Below are 14,681 nucleotides of genomic sequence, written 5' to 3' on the forward strand. Positions count from 1 at the left end.
AGGACGACATACTTTCCAACCTGTATAAACCAGAATCTGAGATATGACGAGGCATGGGATACAAATGGCAATTTGTCCATAACATGTGGAGATTTCTGTACTCAGCCCTCCTTTCCTACCCCTCACTCCCACCACCCAAACAAAGTCTGAAGTGAATTCAATAGTGATGCACCATAGAGGGCAAAAATACTTATTCTCTGTTGAAATCTTCTACTGCCATGGGAGGCAAAATGAATGCAAAGTTGATTACTTACCATATTGTAAATATTTTTATAAAAGGATGAACAATTTGAATATAACAGGACAAAAATCAGGGAATAGCAGGAGATATTGGGCAAAAAAATTTCAGAACTATCCCAATTGTAAGAAATGCAAATTGTTTTTTTTAAAACATCAGAACAGGTGGTCGATGTTTTATAGGTTTATTCACAGCACCAAAATACATTTAAAGATAACTTTTCATTTCCATGATGGCAATGTGAATCCAGTGCTGTGTGGAACCATATTCTTTCATACAAGTGACATTTTGGTGCCATTGTGCCCCTTTCTCCCAAAGAAACGATCAATTTGACTGTACAAACCCATCTTAATACTTCAATTCCCAACAGATAGAAAATCTGCCAATGATAACCAAGTTTCTCACTCTCCATCTCTTTGCAATCAATTACCAGCAGTCTACGCCCATTTACTGCAACAATACAGTGAACAACCAAATATAATCCTTCAAATAGAGATCATAAGTCATTTTCTGATAATCATTTTCCTATATCATAGTACTGCAACTTCACAACCATATACACTCGCTTCGTATGTCTGCACTAAGATATTGAAATCAACACTACTTTTTCCTCATTCACTGAAAGGTGGCACTTTTAAATTAAAGCAGTCAGTTATCACAAGATAAAAACACTAACAAAAACTGAAGTATCCAGAAGCACAGGAAATGTAATGGCTATCAACAAAGATTTTTATTTGGCTAACTACCTGCGCACACTTGCCTATCGCCACTGCATCTTGCTTTAATTTGTATAATTTGCCGATCTCGACATATTGGGAAAGTCTGCTCCATTAGTGGCAGATTTTAAGTTGTAAACCCACAAATGTAGGTCAAGTTCCTGTCCAATGCACCAGACCTGCAAAATCCAACAATGAAGGAACTATAGGTTAAGAATACAAGAAGAAAATGTGGCATTAGGGCCCAAGGTTTTGTGCGCTGGTTTCCTGGAGTTTGCAGCTGTAATTTGGACAGATTTAGGCATAAAGAAAAGAAAACATGCTTTTTTTTAAAAAAGTGTATGCGTAACATTATTACAAGTGGGTTAAAAAGTAGCAATTGAATTAAGAGATCCAGATAATGCTAACAAATTACTTGGGCTTATTGGTGAACCTCTCCCCCATAAAATACAGCCCTGCAACCCCTTCCAGGTGCCCAATAGATACAAAATTGTCATTAAGCTGGACACCAATATCCGAGAGAGGAAAAGAAGAATATTCAATCCAATATCCTTTATGTGATACTTTCAATTCATCATCTCAAATTGAACCCTTCACTACCAGCAAAATCTGTACTTCATTTTGTGTCATATATCTCAGAATGCTCTCTGCAGGCATAATGTGTCTTTAAAAGGACACAATCTATGGGTGTCTTTCATGGGTCACGTACAAAATTTCACCCATCCACCATTATACTTCATTACAATCCTGCTGACACCAACTATAATCGGATAATTGGAATTAGAGACTGAAACTTAGTATCATCATCATCATAGGCAGTCCCTCGAAATCGAGGAAGACTTGCTTCCACTCAAAGGGAGTTCTTAGGTGACTGAACAGTCCAATGCAGGAATTACAGTCTCCATCACAGGTGGGACAGACAGTCGTTGAAGGAATGGGTGGGTGGGACTGGTTTGCCGCACGCTCCTTTTGCTGCCTGCGCTTGGTTTCTGCATGCTCTCGGCGACGAGACTCGAGGTACTCAGCGCTCTCCCGGATGCACTTCCTCCACTTAGGGCGGTCTTTGGCCAGGGACTTCCAGGTGTTGGTGGGGATGTTGCATTTTATCAAGGAGGCTTTGAGGGTGTCCTTGAAATGTTTCCTCTGCCCACCTTGGGCTCACTTGCCATGTGGGAGTTCCAAGTAGAGCGCTTGCTTTGGGAGTCTTGCGTCAGGCATACGAACAATGTGGCCAACCCAACAGAGCTGGTCAAGTGTGGTCAGTGCGGTCCGTGCTTCGATGCTTGAGATGTTGGCCTGATCGAGGACGCTAACGTTGGTGCATCTGTCCTCCCAGGGGATTTGCAGGATCTTGCGGAGACATCGTTGGTGGTATTTCTCCAGCGATTTGAGGTGTCTACTGTACATGGTCCACGTCGCTGAGCCATACAGGAGGGCGGGTAACACTACAGCCCTGTAGACCATGAGCTTGGTGGCAGAATTGAGGGCCTGATCTTCGAATACTCTTTTGCTCAGGCGGCCAAAGGCTGCTCTGACACACTGGAGGCGGTGTTGAATCTCGTCATCTATGTCTGCCCTTGCTGATAATAGGCTTCCGAGGTATGGTCCATATTGTCCAGGGCCGCGCTGTGAATCTTGATGACTGGGGAGCATTGCGGTGTGGCAGGGTCGGGTTAGTGGAGGACCTTTGTCTTACGGATGTTTAGTGTAAAGCCCATGCTTTCGTACGCCTCAGTGAAGATGTTGACTATGACTTGGAGTTCAGTCGCTGACTTGTAGTTCGACGAGAGGTTGGGACGGTCTTGCATCTGGCCTGGAGACGACAAAGGTTGAACAGGTTCCCACCGGTTCCGTAGTTTAGTTCCACTCCAGCGGGGAGTTTGTTGAGTGCGAGGTGGAGCATTGCAGCGAGGATTGAGAAGAGGGTTGGCACGATGCTGCAGCCCTGCTTGATCCCGGTCCGGACGTGGATTGGCTCTGTGATGGATCCGTTGGTCAGGATCATGGCAAACCAGAGGAAGAACGCCACTGCTACGATTTTGTGATCAAGAACGAGCTGGTCAACCAGCTCAGAGACTCCCCCTGCGGGATTAGCGAACGTCTAATGGCACTCCGACTCACCCTATCCCGGAACCAATGCGCCACAGTCATCAGTGCGTATGCCCCAACACTCGATGCAACAGATGAGATGGTTTTTACTCCAGCCCTCGAAAAATCCCTGTCCCGCGTCCTTATGGACGACAAACTGATCCTCCTCGGTGACTTCAATGCCAGGGTCGGCAAGGACACAGCCCTCTGCGGAGGCATGATTGGCAGAGAGGGGGCAGGGAAAACCAATTCCAGCGACACCCTGCTCCTGACAAAATGCCTAGAGCACGACCTTGCCATCACCAACCCCTTGTTCTGCCAGAGGGACAAGTACAAGGCATTGTGGCAACACCCTCGCTCCAAACATTGGCACCTGCTCAACTATGTCATCGGTCGAGCCAGGAATCGCAAGGATGTGCGCATCACCCTGCCATGACAGGAGCCAATGACTGCTGGACGGACCACCGCCTAATCCGTTCCATCATCAACATAGCCCCCCAAAGTAGCGGTGACAGCAGAAGCAGTGCCGCAAAAAAGTCAATGCTGGGGCACTCAAAAGATCCAGTTAAGAGAGCCCTATACAGCCAGCGCCTCACGGCTAACCTGGTGACCCTTGATGACCCACAGACGCAGAATTCCCACAGCGCACAGTCTACCCTCCAGGCCACCATAACCAATGCCTGCGAAGAGACACTCGGTCACTCAACCAGGAAACACCAGGACTGGTTTGATGAGCATGACCAGGAGATCCAAGAGTTAATAAATCACAAGCGCAGGGCATTTCTGAACGTAAAACAACCCAACTCGGGAGCAGCAAAGCACCATTACAGGTGGCTTACGGTCGAGGTCCAACAAAAAACCCGCGACCTAAAGAACAGACAGTGGGTGGAGAAAGCAAAGGAGATTCAGCAGCTGGCCAACAGCCATGACGTGCGAGGATTCTTCACAGCAGTCAAGGCCATCTATGGCCCAAGCACCCAAGGCCCCACTCCACTGCTGGGCAAGAATGGGGAGACACTCATCAAGGACATCGAGGCAGTCAGGACCCGCTGGAAGGAGCACTTCGAAGATCTCCTTAACCAAGACTCGGCCTTTGACTCGGGTGTTCTCGACTCCATCCTGCAGCATGCTACCCGCCACCATCTCAGCAAAACCCAGCCCTGCGCAAGGGAGAAAAGGCCATCCGCCAGCTCAATAACAACAAGGCTACGGGAGCGGATGGAATCCCCACTGAGGCACTAAAGTATGGCGGAGAGGCACTATTGGCACGAATGCATGATCTCATCTCTCTCATCTGGAAGGAGAGCATGCCAGGGATCTGAGAGATGCAGTAATCGTGACCATCTTTAAAAAAGGGGACGAATCCGACTGCAGCAACTAGAAAGAAATTTCCGTTATCAGCCACTGGGAAAGTCGACGCTAGAATCCTCCTCAACTGTCTTCTCCCTGTGGCTGAGGAGCTCCTCCTGGAGTTACAGTGTGGATTTCGTCCTCAATGGGGTACAATGGACATGATTTTTACAGCGCGACAGCTGCAAGAAAATTGTAGGCAACAGCACCAACCCTTGTACATGGCCTTCTTTGACCTTACAAAGACCTTTGACACTCAACCGCAAGGAACTATGGAGCGCTCTCCTCCATTTCGGCTGCCCCCAAATGTTCATCACCATCCTCCGCCTGCTCAACGACGACATGCAAGCCGTGATCCTGACCAACGGATCCATCCATCAGTAACAGGGCTCAGATGAAGTCATAAGCAATAAAACAAAAAGTACAGGGCTTTTGGAAACCATTCTAATCTACAATTGGGTAACATGCTTATCGAAACATGTAAGATTATGAGGGGGCTTGACAAGGTGGATGCAGAGAGGATGTTTCCACTGATGGGAGATTAGAACTAGAGGGCATGATCTTAGAATAAGGGGCCGCCCATTTAAAACAGAGATGAGAAGAAATTTCTTCTGAGGATTGTAAATCTGTGGAATTCACTGCCTCAGAGAGCTGTGGAAGCTGGGACATTGAATAAATTTAAGACAGAAAGAGACAGTTTCTTAAACGATAAGGGGATAAGAGGTTATGGGGAGCGAGCGGGGAAGTGGAGCCGAGTCCATGATCAGATCAGCCATGATCTTATTGAATGGCGGAGCAGGCTCGAGGGGCCAAATGGCCTACTCATGTTCCTATTTCTTATGTTCTTATGTTCCTAATCACTCCAGCAAATCTTACATACGCTCATCATTAGCAATCCTGCTGGCAACCTCCACATTACTAATCTCAGTGGAGCAGTCAGCAGAATTGCTGACAGCAAGACTGCTTTTAGTGCTCAGCTCTGGCTGCAGAGTTTTTAAAGCTGGTGTCCGGGGAACTCTCACAGATCTGCAGCAGATTATGTTGTGGGTGAGTGTGGCAGGGGGAAGCTGTGATCAGCTCATGGACCAAGATGTTGTTGCAGCAGCTGCTCTACTAGCAGGAATGGAGGAGCTGCTTTTATTAGCAGAAACAGAGCTGAACGTTGTTGAAGAGGCTAAAGTGGACTGGGGAAAATAGATTAAAGTGTAAGACGGTTGAGGAGCAGTGGCGGACATTTAAGGGGATATTTCATAACTCTCAACAAAAATATATTCCAAAGAGAAGGGATAACCATCTGTGGCTAACTAAGGAACTAAAAGGATGGTAAGAAGGTATCAAATTGAAAACAGTGACATACAAAGTGGCCAAGGCTAGTGGGAGGCCCGAGGATTGGGAAACTTTTAAAACCAGCAAAGAACAAATGCTAAAAAAGAGGAAAGCTAGATTATGAAAGTAAATTAGCAAGAAATATAAAAACAGATAGTAAGAGTTTCTAGAGGTATATAAAAAGAGGAGAGTGACTAACGAAAATGTTGGTCCAATCGAGGATGAGACTGGGGAATTAATAATGGAGAACAGGGAAATGGCAGAGACTTTCAACAAATATTTTGTATTGGTCTTCATGGTAGAAGACACTAAAAACATCCCGATAATGGATAATCAAGGGGCTATTGGGAGGGAGGAACTTAAAACAATCACGGTCACGAAAGAAAAGTACTCGGTAAAATAATGGGACTAAAAGGGGACAAGTCCCCTGGACCTGATGGCTTGCATCCTCGGGTCTTAAAAAAGTGGCTGCAGATAGTGGACGCATTGGTTGTAATCTACTGAAATTCCCTGGAGTCTGGGGAGGTCCCAGTGGATTGGAAAGCTGCAAATGCAACACCCCTATTTAAAAAAGGAGGCAGACAGAAAACAGGAAACTATAGACCAGTTAGCCTAACATCTGTCGCCAGGAAATTGCTGGAGTCCATTATTAAGGAAGCAGTAGCAGGACATTTGGAAAAGCATAATTCAATCAAGCAGAGTAAACATGGTTTTATGAAAGGGAAATCATGTTTGACAAATTTGCTGGAGTTCTTTGGGGATTTAACGAGCAGGGTGGATAGGGGGGAAACCAGTGGATGTGGTGTATTTAGATTTCCAGAAGGCATTCGATAAGGTGCCACATAAAAGATTACTGTACAAGCTAAAAGTTAATGGGGTTGGGGGTAATATATTAGCATGGATAGAGGATTGGCTAACTAACAGAAAACAGAGTCGGGATAAATGTGTAATTTTCCAGTTGACAAACAGTAACTAGTGGGGTGCCACAGGGATTGGTGATGGGGACTCAACTATTTACAATTTATATTAATGATTTGGATGAAGGGACCAAGTGTAATGTAGTCTAGTTTGCTGATGATACAAAGATGGGTGAGAAAGCAAGTTGTGAGGAGGACACAAAGTCTGCAAAGGGCTAGGTGAGTAGGCAAAAAATTGGCAATGGAATATAATGTGGGAAAGAGAGAGGTTATCCGCTTTGGCAGAAATAATAGAAAAGCAAATTATTATTTAAATGGAGAAAATTACAAATTGCTGTCGTACAGAGGGACCTGGGAGTCCTTGGGCATGAAACACAAAGTTAGTATGCAGATACAGCAAGTAATCAGGAAGGTAAATGGAACGTTGGCCTTTATTTCAAGGGGGTAGAGTATAAAAGTCGGGAAGTCTTGCTACAACTGTACATGGTATTAGTGAGGCCATACCTAGAGTACTGTGTTCAGTTTTGGTCTCTTTATTTAAAGAAGGATACACTTCTGAGATGAAGGGGTTGACTTATGAAGAAAGGTTGAGCAGATTGGACCTGTACTCGTTGGAGTTCAGAAGAATAAGAGGTGATCTTATTGAGACATAAAAGATAATGAGGGGGCTCAACAAGGTAGATGCAGAGAGGATGTTTCCACTCATGGGGGTATCTAGAACTAGGGGGCACCCATTTAAAACGGAGATGAGGAGGAATTTCTTCTCAGAAGGTTGTGAATCTCTGGAATTCTCTGCTCCAGAGAGCTGCGGAGGCTGGATCATTGAATATATTTAAGGCGGAGATAGACAAGAGTTTTGAGCGATAAGGGAGTAAAAGGTAATGGGGAGTGGACTGGGAAGTGGAGCTGAGCCCATGATCAGATCAGCCATGATCTTATTGAATGGCGGAGCAGGCTCGAGGGGCCAAATGGCCTACTCCTGCTCCTATTTCATATGTTCTTATGAAATCAGCAGCTGAGCAAAGGCAAAGAATTCACAACAAAAGTTGAGAGCACCAATCAGCAGTGTAATCCAAAGACTCTTAATTTATCCAGCTGGGGAGAGGGGTTACCCCCTCATTATGACAGATAATCAAGATTTCACCTTATAACTAGAAAATGAATTGTATGCAATGTAAAATAATAAAATTCACAAAATAATGTAGTACATCCAAACAATTTGATGAGGCTGCTTTATAGAAACTGCTACCTGTACCAGGGTCAAAAATTGAACAAACTGTATCTACTTCCAAGCATTCTTGAAGACAGGAGGGAATTAAGGCAGTATCATGGGTAAACCAATCTTCTCCACTGGTGTTCAACCTTTTGCTACTGTGATTGTGCACTGCACAACTGGATGAGACCAGTTAAGTGGTTTGTACCTGCTTCGCAAACAAAACATTTTATAGGTTAAGTGTGACTGGCTGGTTTTTTTTGACATCACATATCAAGATATTTTTCTCCACAGTTGTCATGTTACAAAATTGTATAGTTGACACATTTCTCAGATAAAGGGGAATTTTTCTTCCATAGTTTTCCAATGACATAAAAAATTGGCATTATACTGCAGTAGGAATCATGACTGGGATCATGTCACCAGCATGACCTTGGAAATTGATTAGACCTTTTAATCAGAAGATATCTGAAGAGGATTTCATCAGTGAATTTCTTCCAGTGCCTAAATTTGGCTGCAGTAAACAAGCATCGTATCAAAAATTGCTCAAAACTGTAAGGGAATATAAAACTTTCAAACACACAAACATCCTCTTAGGCTCAGTATGTATGCTAAAATAGACACAATCTTTCCATCAATTCCCTCCCCTAATTCAAAAAAATTCAAATTACTATTTACTTTTGCAAGCAACATTAAACTAGCCATTTGAAAGTAAAGTAAATACAAAAACGGAATTACTGCCCTGTGTTTGTGTTGAGTTATTCAAGCAACTTTATTTCACATTAACACGAGCATGGACACGATGGGCCGAAATGGCCTCCTTCTGTGCTGTAAATTTCTATGATTCGATGATCAATTTCCAGCTTTTACAACAAAGTGACTGTTACTACAGTGAAGGCTGAGCAGCATCAACATTCATTTTACTTCAGATTTTTAGCAGCCTAATCAGAAAGTAACAATTTTGCCCCTCTTTTTCCCCCTCTCCCATCAACATATAGGTATGAAAAAGAAAATATTACAAAATTAATTGACTATGAAGCAAAATGAAATGTTCCGTAATGATAAACAATGCGACTTAAAATCATTAATGGCATTTATGGTCAAAACCAAATCCCTCTCGTCTTCCCACTAAACCTCACAGGTATTAAGAAAGATCATCCAAACTATCCAAGGAATATGGCACAGGATAAAAAGTACAAAAAATTCTGGAGAGATCAGATGATCGAGTCAAACCATTACACATTCAATTTTACACTGAGCAGCTTGGAAGAAACATTAATTGTTTTTTTTTTTTAAACTTCTTCTCCAAAGTCCAAATAATATATTCTGCACAAACCCAAGGGTAATAGTGCATTCGTAACAAGATGTTCAGAGCAGCAATTGCTTAATCATTAAGGATTAAGATTACAAAGTAAAGTTTATAGTTTGAAATAACTACTTTCGGTTTTACTTTTCTTCACATGACTACTGCGGTTAACGTATTGCCTTTGAACAATTCTGACCTCCGTAGGCAGGAAGGGAGGACCTAAATGGCCTCCGAGGCATACCGTGTTAAAGAAAACTTGCATTTGGAACTTGTATCTAGAGTTGGCAACTCTGGCTGCATGTATTCCTGAAGGTTTCATCACATGACTTCCCGCCTCCAGCCACCTCGCCTAGTCAAATTTGCCCCACCTCCCAGCCCCCATCCCATCTTCAATATTTTTTATAACTAATAAACAAGTGTTCAAAATTAAAATTTTTTATAAACTACATTTTTTTTTAATGCTCCTGTGAATTTTTTTCTGGGTTGAGCGCAGAGGTGCCCAGTAGATTAAGCTTTAATTTCTGGAGACTGCAGGATAATCCTGGCGGGTTGACAACATTTAAGATCTTAGTACATCCCTACGCATTTTACAACCAATGAAGTACTGCTGAAGCGTAGTCACTGTTGCAAATGTAGGGAACCCAACACTGTACCCCTATACTTTGGAAAATGTTAAAAACATACAAGAAAATCAACTACGAATGACACAAAATCATTCAATTGGAAGCTGTAAGCATAAACTTCTGAATAAATCGGGATGAAATTTTCACACTCTTAATAGGTTAGCAGTACAGGTTAGAAACTATTTTGGATTCATATGCAATTACTACCTTATCTTTGCAGCACTTCAATTTTAAAATCAAGAACTTGTTTTAAACTGCTGGTATTCTGCCTCTCTCCATCTGCCCAACTCTGAAGGAACCATGACTAGTTGCTCTTACAGTCAGCAGTTTATTCATCAGAACTTTAATTCAGACTCTGATTTTGAACAGTGCTACTTAGAGAAGAGTTCATGTCTACTAGAAAAAGTCAGATACTAGACCAGCTGGTAACTTTGTTCACTACTAGACAGGACAAGAGAAACAAGATGCTAGTACTTTAAAAACATACTCATTAAAATGCCAGTGGCTGGGGAAACTTTTGGGAACACTGGACACAACTGGGTGGGTGTACATCTCTGGCGCTACTAAATTCTTAGTCTGCTGAATGGGTTGCAGTTTGGATCATTTCAGTCGGGCAGGCTTGTACTGTACTCACTAATTCAAATCCCACAAATCATTCTATACCTTAAAATAGGACTCAAAATTGAACTGTAATTAGGGGAGGAAGAGTGGGAGTGGAAGACTTATGACAAATAACACATTAGAATGCACTGTCATAGCAACTACTACAAGTTATAGTCAACTGAGGCACTATACATCAAGCTACTGTACCAACAGTCCAGAGTAAAGCAGGCCTGCTTTCATTATTTGGCATACAGAGATGTCCCAAATACAGCTGCAATGTCAGAGGAAGAACTAAGCAGATGGGTGTGGAGGTTTGCAGATATTTCAGAAGTGCAATTTTGATAATGTTATACTGTAGAGGAAACTATGTCAAGCATGTACATATTCAACATTTTTAATGCATCGCTTTAAAAAAAAAATGGTTGCAGGTTTTAAAAAAAACATTTTCTGATGATGCATCTCACTACAGCTAATGTTATGAACAAGGAAAAAAAATTATATTCTTAAAATGGCAGGATTTTTCCTATTCTTAAGAACTGGAATACTGCAATAATATGATATTCCTATTCACAAGGTGCCCCATGACAAACTTAGCCTTCTAAGCCACTATCAGTAAATGACTGTTGAAAATGGAATATCCTTCCTCATTCTTGTAAATTAAACCAAAATATTACACCTTGTAGTACTAGTTTCAAAATCATTTTACTTAAGATTCAGTTTTAAATATAGGCAAACTGAAGTTAGTCAGCCAGGATTTTGCACATAACTTGCTTAAAGCTCACACAATTCTGAATTGCACTTCCTCCTTTTAAAAAGAAATACAGCATTTTGCAAAGTGGCTTCTATTTATTATGACATTTTCTGCATAAAAATACACAATAGTTCACATAGTTTAATAATAATTTTGATGTAGAAACTCTCAAAAAATGATTACCTTGGTGTTTATACCACTTAATAAGATAGTACTTGTTTGGGACCACCCATCCTGGGTGGCGGGGCGGGGATGAATTACTCATTGATATAAAAGGAATGTTACTTTACCTGATCTCCTCAGCTGACTTGTAAAGAATTTTTCTTTTCTGCAGGTTTTTCAAGATAGGATGCGTTTACTACACTTTAATGCTGAAACACAAAAAAAAACAATGATTATAGATAACATCTGATCGTGTGCACTGATGGAAAAAGAACTTAAATGGCTGAGATCAAGAAAGAGGATAATTAATCGAGTCACGGAAATTATCAGACAAAAAAAAATGGTCAACTGGAGAGGAAATAGAAAAAGTAAATCATACAAGAGCAATACACAGCAGAAAATCATCTTTAAAAGGTCACCTTTTATGGGGTGAAGAAAAGTGTTTCTATTTTTTGTTTAAAAAAGCTCTTTTGTGCACACATATCAAAAAAGGTTCATTAAACAAACAGAACTGTCTGCAGTATGCTCTGTGTTTCATCAATTATGCTGCAATGGGGATTCAAAGTATTGCTTCTTCTGACCTAAAATAGACCAAACAGCCTAAAGCCAGCACTGTGCCAACATTTTCTCAGGTGCTTTAAAATGCACTGAATTTCATCTAGTATTCAAGGAATTAAAATTTTCTGATGTCAAGCACGTAGTAAGTTTGGAAGAAGCCATTTACAGGTCAGCTGCTAATAACAGTCCAGAGTTGTGTGGCACTTTTCATATCACAAGGAAAGAAAAGATACTGGTAGAAACAGAAGCTTTTTGATGCACCCGTAAGTGAGTAATATAGCGAATGTGTTGAGTATTGAAACAAGCCAAGTTGTAGCAGCAGCATTCCAGGTTTGATGATTGCTACACGAAACATCTCCAAATCATACATTATAACCACAAGTGACAAGGTTGTTTCTACACTGAAATATTGAAATAACTGATATTTCAATACTCAAATTCAAAATAGCTGTTGTTCATATCACAAGGAAGCCACTGAGATGCCGAAGTAGTTCCATTCTATCAGTATTGTTTTTAATATATCATTGGGAAAACACATATGCAATAGATTAAAGCAGAGCAAAAGATCAAACATGCAAACTACAAACAGGATGACAACATCATGCATGATCCTTTCAACCTCTACAGTTGGGAACCATTTACCATGAGGTTAAAAACCAGCCTATTGTTGTCATAGAGAACGGTACCTCCAGGTTTACTCTGACTACATATATGCAAAACATTTTAATAATAACCAAATTGCTTGTGCTCAAATCTAGTTAACACTTCGTGCATAGTAAACAAATCAAATTTAAAATACCTGTAATTTGCAAATCAACAACTGAATACCTATTACAAAATGAGGGAGAATGATCTACTGAACAGGGATGCAATCAGGAATGCATCATAACATAGCCAGTAAAACACACGTTTCCACAAATACTGTTCCTTTTTTGTAAGAATTGTAACCAACAGTATACAGTACTTACAAACATTGTTGTACTCTTCTACATTATTTTACATTTGTATGTGGTAAATACATTCACCTCTGACAAAATTATCTTCCACAGAATAAACACGAATACTTCCAACAGATAAATACACTTGCCATATGCCCAAACACTCAATTCCCTTTAGAACACTTCCGGTCACTGGTGGCTGAATGAAACATTTCAATTAATAAATGTTACATCCTACATTAAAAAAAAATACGAGGCAACTGTTACGTGTATTTACACTTTTACGCCAGTAGCTGCTCTGCGAACAGCTTAAATATAGTCGAAAAGACTTGTACTAAATACACGATCTATTTGGAAATCAATAAATGCCATTTTTTTGTGTGTGTGTGTGTGTGTGAAATTTTCTGCAGACCACAGATCAGATTCACAAGTTATTGACGACACATCTACCAAATCCTCCCAAAAACCCGATGGGTTTTCGGTTTCTTATTGTAACTGGCACATCTTTTAACAGTTCAACAATAAAAAAAAAAAAAATTTTTTTAAATTAAAAATCTCCTAACAGCCCAGGCTTGCTGTGAACTCGGAAGCTTCGCCGGGCAGGAGGGTTAAGAAGTCTCAGGCCTGCTCGACAGGAACAGAAGACAGACCTGCGGCCGGCGACAAGGAGGCTCTTTCGGCGATAAAAGTTGGCGGGCCTGTCAATCCCAACTTTCTGACACCTCGCACGACGGCAGGGACATGCTTGCTTCCACCGACACGACAATAGTCCGCCACCGAACACCGACCCCTTTTCGCTTCAAAATAATTTATTGGAAAACTGTTGAGGGGGGGGGGGGGGGGGGGGGTGGAAGCGGTGAAATGAATTTATTTTTTTTGACGCAGTTGAGTCTGGCAAAATACCCACACGCCACCTTCACCGACAACCTACCCTGCTGGCGGCAGGAGGTGGGGGGAGAAACTGGATTGACAGCCCGGCCGACCACTCCGCGTCCGGCTCGCGGCGGGCTTCGGCCAATCGGCGAGGAAGGCAGGGCCGAGGGGGAGGAGGGAGGAGACCCAACCCCACCCCCCACCCGCCCCGCCCGCCGACGTCAAGGTTGGTTGAGAGGCGCGCCGCGCGTGCGGCACACGCCCCCGTGGCTGATGCGCTGGGCGCGCACCCTCCCGCCGGGGGGGCCGCGCGCCGCGCGCCGCGCCCCATAGGTTGGCGCGGGAGGTGCGGGCCGCGAGCGGCGGGGGTGGCGGCTGTTCCCTGGAGCCGCCGCAGTTGCGAAAATCATCTGAGTTCCTGGCAGCGGTGACGTAGTGGCCCTCTGCGAGCCCGTGCCAGGGAGCAAATTGATGGGAGTTTTGTTGTCAGTCAAATGACTAAACCCTTTTTTTTTCAGGGAAAAGGGGAAACAGGCAACTGCTTATGGTTTTATGCAACACACAATGAGTGCTAATTATCATTTACAAAGTTAGGTTTTAAGCTTCTGACTTCAATTGCAAAAAGTTGATTTTCAAACTAAAAACTAACCTCAGTGCAAACCAATCTATATATATTATATTTTTTTTTATTATTTGTACAGAACAATTGCGTTGATAAGTTGGCAGCCAGGATGTGAAAGTACAGATTCTCACTCTTCAGCAATGCTCTTTTTGTGATTACTCAGCAGATTCCGCAATTGAGTCTACTTCTGTCTTTTTACACTTAACTGTTCCCGGAAGGGGTTTCAAATGAAATTAAACTTTTATGCAGCTGTATTCCCGTCATTCAATCCTCATTTCACAAAGCCATGCAAACATGCAAAGCCATTAATTGGGAATATCTATGTCGAATTTCCAGTTTCTACAGAAATAAAAACATTAATATATATATATATATATATTATTCTTCAACTCCATTT

The 14,681-nt window shown here is 42.2% G+C and overlaps 1 protein-coding gene across 1 annotated transcript in view; it reads right to left on the reverse strand.

Moving 5' to 3' along the window:
• stat3 (signal transducer and activator of transcription 3 (acute-phase response factor)) overlaps window positions 1-13,664 on the reverse strand; it is a 61,818-nt gene extending 48,154 nt beyond the window's left edge. The window contains exons 1-2 of the mRNA XM_070864325.1: window positions 13,440-13,664; window positions 11,422-11,502 (exon numbers count right to left, since the gene is read on the reverse strand). The gene's annotated coding sequence lies outside the window, so the exon portion shown is untranslated. The remainder of the gene's footprint in view (window positions 1-11,421; window positions 11,503-13,439) is intronic.
• Between the last annotated feature and the right edge of the window lie 1,017 nt (window positions 13,665-14,681).

Source organism: Pristiophorus japonicus, chromosome 21 (genome assembly GCF_044704955.1).
Source record: "Pristiophorus japonicus isolate sPriJap1 chromosome 21, sPriJap1.hap1, whole genome shotgun sequence".
Taxonomy (NCBI): Eukaryota; Metazoa; Chordata; class Chondrichthyes; family Pristiophoridae; genus Pristiophorus; species Pristiophorus japonicus.